Consider the following 6,901-nt stretch of genomic DNA (forward strand, 5'->3'; position numbering starts at 1 on the left):
TAGGTAAAAATGAAAAAGGTTGAGGTTTTACATTTAGTTCAGTATTACCTGTTGCCTGTGTCCTTGTCTTTTGGGAAAATACTTTACACAAGTAATGGCTCAAAGAGGATTCCTTTTTTTTTACTGTGCTGCAATTGTTTACTGGATTATTTGTGCCATTAATTAGTGTCAACTAATTTTTATTCAATCTCCGCACAGGATATGCTTGTGAAGATGGAATATGGGGGAGAGCAGAAGTGCGTTGAAGTTCCACAAAGGGATGAATGAAGGACATGCATATTGTATTGAAGAAATAAGTGATGAGAATGCTGTTATTTGCATTTACCATGTCAGACCTTTTGATAAACAAAATTCTAATGAAAGTGAGAACATGTACACTGTTACATCTTTCAGAAAATGTTTTGAAATTGTGGTGCACAGTTCAGAATAAATGTTTTTCAAAAACCATTGCATCTTTTTAGTAAATGTTTATTTCCAAAAGAAATTTCTAGAAGTTCAGAACAGTAAAATTCCCGCTTTTTAGAATGAATTAGAAGATAACTCTTACGTAGTTAAACTAAAATACTCTTTGAGAGTTAATATATAAACTCTTAACACCAAGTGTTAAATTATCAACTCCAGACAGATTTGGTGTTTAACACTAAATCAGAGTTAACGTACCAACTCTCCAAAAAGAGTTAAATTAACACTCTCTGGTATGGACCCATATAGACACTTTAATAGTGTTGAAATCAAATCTGACAGTGTTAATTTGGACATGCTGGATTTGCTGTGTAGTTACTTCTATCAAAAGTAACTCAGTTACTTCAAGTTACTCGTTGCTTTCAAAGTAACTAGTTACTAGGGAAAGTAACTTTGGTTTTACTCAGAATTCTCTTATTAATGTGTTGCTTCCCTGACTGAATGTGCATATTTCCACGAGAGGACTCCCACGCCTGGACCGTCGTCGACTGCCGCCATGATGCTAGCCTACGTCACGTGCACTTTTTATGTCCAACACGAAAACTGCAGTCGTGGTGCTTTCAATTGTACTCGGATCTTGGAAATTCTGCCTTCCGAGTAGGAAGATGTAGGTAACTCCAGACTGCAGATGAGCTGCAAATGTGTTTAGTAGTAATTTGTTTTTGTAGGCTAGCAAAACAACTGTTTTTGTGGGCAATGCCATATTGGATTCCCGACTTCTCTAACCAGAATGCCGTTTACTCGAGTGTGACATCATTCCCAGGTCCGTGTTCCGATTTCCGAGGTAAGTGAATGCAACGCACGAAGTAACGAATAACGACCCTATCTAAATCCCAGTAACGATAAACCTGTTCCTGATTTTGGCATAATAACTAGTTACCGTGCTCGTTACCACAATAATAACCTAGTTACTGTAACACGTTACTAAATAACACGTTAGTCCCAACACTGGACCTCACTAAAGCCTTTTCCTGGGGAGTTTATGGTTCAGTCGCTGGTTTCAGGTCTTGAGTAAAACATGATATGCATTTTTACAGTCCCCAGAACACCAATAGAAACGCTGGTTAACGAGCTTCCTTCTAATCGAAGCAGATATTAGAAGTTTTTGCTGTAAGTTCAGTTTTACTGATGATTTTAAAGAGCTGCACATCAGGAGGAACCAGCAGCTCGGGGTAAAGAAGCCTTATCTGCAGATTATCTCATTTAGTTAATGCTTGTAGATGTTAACAGTAATAACAAAAAATGAATGAACATTTATTTCCATGTAACACTGGAGAATATCATTCTGCTCTTCTCATGACTTCCTGAGATTCTTTGAGGCATCCATGAATGAAAATGATCCAAAAAATCTTAAAAATACTTAAATCATGAAGAAAATGTTTTAATGGTCAGATATCTCCTGGTCAGCAGCTCCGACTGGCTGAGAAACCTGTCCGCTGGATATAGGAAAGTGCAGAGGATGTAGTGACCTTAGTGACCTTTTGACCTCTAGCCCACAGCATCCCTGGCTGGTTAAGAAGCTCCCGATTGTTGCTTGAGCATCCTTTCATGTAAAATCAGTCACATGCGTTCCCGCCTGACCTGAAACAGCTGATCTTTTGCTTATATAATGAAGCCCTAAAAGAATTTGTCTTCATGTGATGAAACTTTTCTGACACACAAGCTTTTGAACGAAACACTGAGTCACACTTTTACATGTTTCACGTCACGGCAGCTTTTTTCGCACCATCAAAGGTGAAAAAGGATTTTTTTTGTCAGACAACAATATAATAATCATTGTCCACATCGACTATATCACTGCAGCCGCAGTGCAGCTAATTAAAACCGCTGGGTATGACGTAACAGGAGCCTCTTCGTGCGCTGTAACGTGTTTTGGTAATGTGAACCTTGAAAGTTTACCCAGAATGCACTCTTTGAAGTGTTTTCCAGCGAATGATCAGAAAAAAGATCAAACATCCGGAGTATCGATGCTTGTTTCTGCTCCTTCACGTCACATTAAACGTGTCCCGCGATGCAGCTGGTTACGGAGAAAGTCGTGCTGAACAAAAGCAGATCTTGGCCTCAGACTGTGACACTTGGAGCAGTGTGAAATTCTTTTGGCTGTATTTTTAATCAGATCCAAACTGTGAATTTTAGCCCAGAAAATTTCACATGGATGTCTGCGGTGCCGAATACTGGAAAAGACCGAGCTGAGTCAGAAAGGCCGTGAAGGGGTGGAACCATTCAAACCTTTACCACAGGTGGAGCTTCATCCGACTTTGAAGGGGTAAACTTTTGTAGATGATCTGAAGGATCCTGCAGAGAAAGAACTAGACTGATAATTACAGGACCTATGATATGATGTGAGGGCGACCTGAGCGAGGACTTTGGGAACACGCTGATATATTTACTGACAGTTGGAGCAGTCCCGTCCTTTGGCCTGTTGGTCTGGAGCTGATGGAGTCCCAGGGTGTGATGCTCACCGACTCCAAACGCTTGCAGTTTGTTATAAAATCATAACTTATGACAGACTGTTGATATGAGCGTCAGGATAAATCCCTCGCTGTGTCTTTGACATTCGCCAGAATAAAAAGCAGCGAGGCAGCTCTTCGCCTCGGAGCAGCTCCGCGTACTGGAAACGGTTGTTTGTCAGTTGGCTCGAATCAGACTCCATGTGCACTTGATGTCCTTGGTTTTGGCTCTGGCCTGGGATCCTCGTTGCATGTCTCAGACTCAGAAATGTCAACAACTTATCTTTCAGAATGAAATGTTCCCCGCGTCCTGCATGCCACACGAGCCAGACCTGCCAAAGGAAAACCACATTTTCTCCAAACTGTGTCCCAATCTGCTGCGCTCAACGTTTTCTGAAGCGAGACCGGTGGGTCCAGAGCAGGAATCCGAGGTCCGGGGGATCTGTTTACATTTCACGCTCAAACGCACACCCACGATTCCTCCGATACAGGAAGTGCCCTCAAATATACACAGGCTATAAAAAGTGTTCACACCCCCGCGGTGTCCATCGGGATTATTTCTGTACCACATTCAATCACAGCAGAACGCCTTCCTGAAAGCGTATGTAGCACCGGAGTAAACACGGTGCAGGAATTCCTCTCAGAGAGTGAGAGAGCTGCAGACGTGCACACATACAGTCCTGGAGAAAGAAAGTACACCCCGTTCATTTCTAAGGTTTACATATCAGAAATGCAGACGCATGAGTGAGGTCCACTTTTACTGCTTCCACTGGGATTCAAGTAACAGCCAGGCGCTGCTAATCAAATGCACCTGATTAACTGATCATCACTGAGTGTCAGCACCTCCATCAAAGCCGAGGTTTTGGCAGTTTTCTGGTCTGCAGCACGTCTCGGCCAGACTGTGCAACGCTCAAAGAAACTACAAACAACCAAAAATGCTCTACAGGCCTCAGTTAGCATGTTAAACTTTTTGAGAGCACAATTAGATAAAGACTGAATAAGTGTGGCTTATTTGGAAGCCTCGTGGCCTCTTCTGTCTGTAAAGAACAAGTTTGGCTGCATCTGAACGAACCGCAAGACGTCTGGAACGATGTCTTGCGGACAGGAGAGAACAAAGTGGAGGTTTTTGCCCATCGTGGACAGCAGCACAGTTGGACAAACCAAAACGCAGCATGTCAGCACAAATACCTCAGACCAACTGTCAGCTCAGCAGCGGTGGGCTGATGATGCGGGCTCATTTTGCAGCCGCAGGACGTGGGCAGCTTGCAGTTATCGAGTTGACCGTGAACTCCTCTGTAAACCAAAGTATTCTAGAGTCAAATGTGAAGTCGTCTGTCTGGCAGCTAAAGCTCAGACCAAACTGGGTCAACAACAGGACGATGATCCTGAGCGCAGAAGCAAATCTCCAACAGAAAGGCTGAAAATTAAAAGAATTAAGCTGCTGCAACGGTCGAGTCAAAGCCCAGACTTCAACCAGACAGAAATGCTGCGAGATGTGCACAAATGAATCCACACAAACCTCAATGAACTGTGAAGAAGTGTGGGCCGAAATATTACCACAACGACATGAACGACCCATAAAGTCACACAGAAAACCATTACTGCAGCTCCTTCACACACTGTTGTAACATTCATTCAGTTCAGTTCAATTTTATTCACTTAGCACCAAATCAGTCGCCTCATGTGCTTCACCGTATGCCGTAAAAACACACTGGTCAGCAATTAATGACGTTCAGTTGTGATGTGTTTTTAAGGCGCTGTCACCTGGAGTCAGGTCTGAATGTGCAACAGCGCAGTTACCGGTCACATCCAGTCGAGCCGATCCCAACAACTTTGAGTTCATGTGCGATCCTCGACAGCATCATCCAATCACTCCAGTCCATCTGTCATGGTCAATGATCAGCGCACACAGAGACTGAGGGGGGCAGAAAAGCAGCTGAGGTCAGAGAGAATAAAGAGAGGGAAAGACAAACACAGCACCAGAACCAGAACCAGCTCCAGTTACAAACCACCAGAGACCAGCTCCACTGCCGGGAGCTCCGGGTCTGAACCCTGGCTGCTAATTATTCCCTGAGCTTGGTCGAAACTAAATTTATGGCACCGAGCTGGAGCTGCTCGTGGCATCATAAATTAAACTGGCAAACAGTGTTAGAATCAGAACCGACCGCCTCGTCCCCCGAGAAGAGAAGCAGACCAAAACACTGTCAACATGGATGTGTGAAAAGTCCAGGTTTTATAATCTTTTAATGTTTAATAATGTAAACAGTCAAATATGAGACCCACAAGTGTGTCAACTGTAATTTAAACAGGATAATATGGTAAAATTAAATAGATGTATTACATTAAAACTGTAATGCAGTACAGTCGTTGATGGCTGTGTAGACTACTGACAGAAATAGATGGAGAAAAAATACACAAAGTGAGTTTAACGGTGTACAAGAGGCAAACAGAAAAACAAATCCCCACAACACCAGTCAAGCTAAAAGCATGACAGGTACTAACTGTGGCCCAAAACGACATATTTACTAACATTCAGGCAAAGCATTTGCATCCTGCAGGTCATATAAAATCACCTGAGGCCAATTCTTAAGATTTAGGTACAGTTATAATTATGCAAAATACTTAACGTATAAGCTAAAGCACTGCACACCAGGGGACACAACAGAAAGGCATTTGTGACATTAGCAGGGACTTCAGATACCAGTATGCTATTAATTATTCCAGGAGAGATCACACTAGTCAGTATGCCAAAATTCCCAGGATGTCCTGCAGTGACCTGAAGGCCCATTCTCGCAAAGCTCGGCACAGCGGAAGTGGACATAGTGCACAAAGTGGTGTCTCAGCAACGTCCTCGGCACAGGTTAATCCCCTCCACTGTCCCATCAGTGGTGGTCCACACAGCCTGGACATCTGTTAAATTTCTGTACTTATAATAGCTTTAAACCTCCCAAAGTCATCGTCTGCTATGAAAAGAAGGAGAATAAATAACGTTTATGTCATGTTGTGAGAAGATATCAGCTGAAGTTGAGTTAGAAGAAGTCTGAAGATATTCCAGCACGCTGTGAAAACGCTGCCTCCTGGTGGGGAAAGCTCTGATAAAACACGGAGAGGATAATGACAGTAAAACAATTACAGTCACGAAGGCTGGCTGATGACATGGTGACAAACATGTGGTCTCTTTTCTCTACCCGGAAACTCCTTCCGCTGGTTGCTGTGGTGGTGCAGGGCATGCTGGGATAGGTAGCACCAACACAAGCTTTTGTGATGGTTTGCTTGCTTGTATAGTCTGTATAGTCTTGTCTGTGTGGTCTATTTCCACAGTGCAGTGGGTGATGGTGGATGGAGCAGACCGTGGAGTCACCAGACTTCTGAAGCTCTTCTTCCACATGACTCCACCAGCGCACAGCCTCACTGGTGGTGGTTTTTGTTCATGTTAGTTTAAATAAATTTGATGTCATTGTTCTTCATCCCGTGTCTCACTCTTCTTTCATGTCTTCTAAACAAGTTGCTGACAGATGACAGGTGAAAGTAGTGACTGTGGCTGCTGGAAGACAGAATAAAGGCTTTTTAAAGCAGGTTTATGAGAAGCAAGTGTTTCGTGTTTTGCATCGATACCTGAGTATGCAGTGGGACAGGATGGCAGCTCACAGTGCTGACAACTGAAAACGTGAAAGGTGGATGTACCAACAACGATGTCACAGATTTCAGTTTAGAAGGTTGGAGTTTGGATTTTTTTTATCTTTATAAAAACTGTGAAGCAAAGAATCATCCAGAGATGCTGCTGAGCGATAAAAATATCTGTTAATGAGAACAAAGAGACACAAAACAGAAAAGTGTCATAATCTGTACTGCTGAGAAACACAACACAGATCAAACCGATGAGTGGAGATTTTTATTTCTGCGCTTTTTGGCTCTTTTCAGTGATGTGAACTTTTTCATTACCCTCCTGTGTGTGTGTGTGTGTGTGTGTGTGTGTGTGTGTGTGTGTG

The sequence above is a fragment of the Haplochromis burtoni genome, unplaced genomic scaffold (assembly GCF_018398535.1).
Source record: "Haplochromis burtoni strain Fernald_Lab_line unplaced genomic scaffold, NCSU_Asbu1 Contig_117, whole genome shotgun sequence".
Classification (NCBI taxonomy): domain Eukaryota; kingdom Metazoa; phylum Chordata; class Actinopteri; order Cichliformes; family Cichlidae; genus Haplochromis; species Haplochromis burtoni.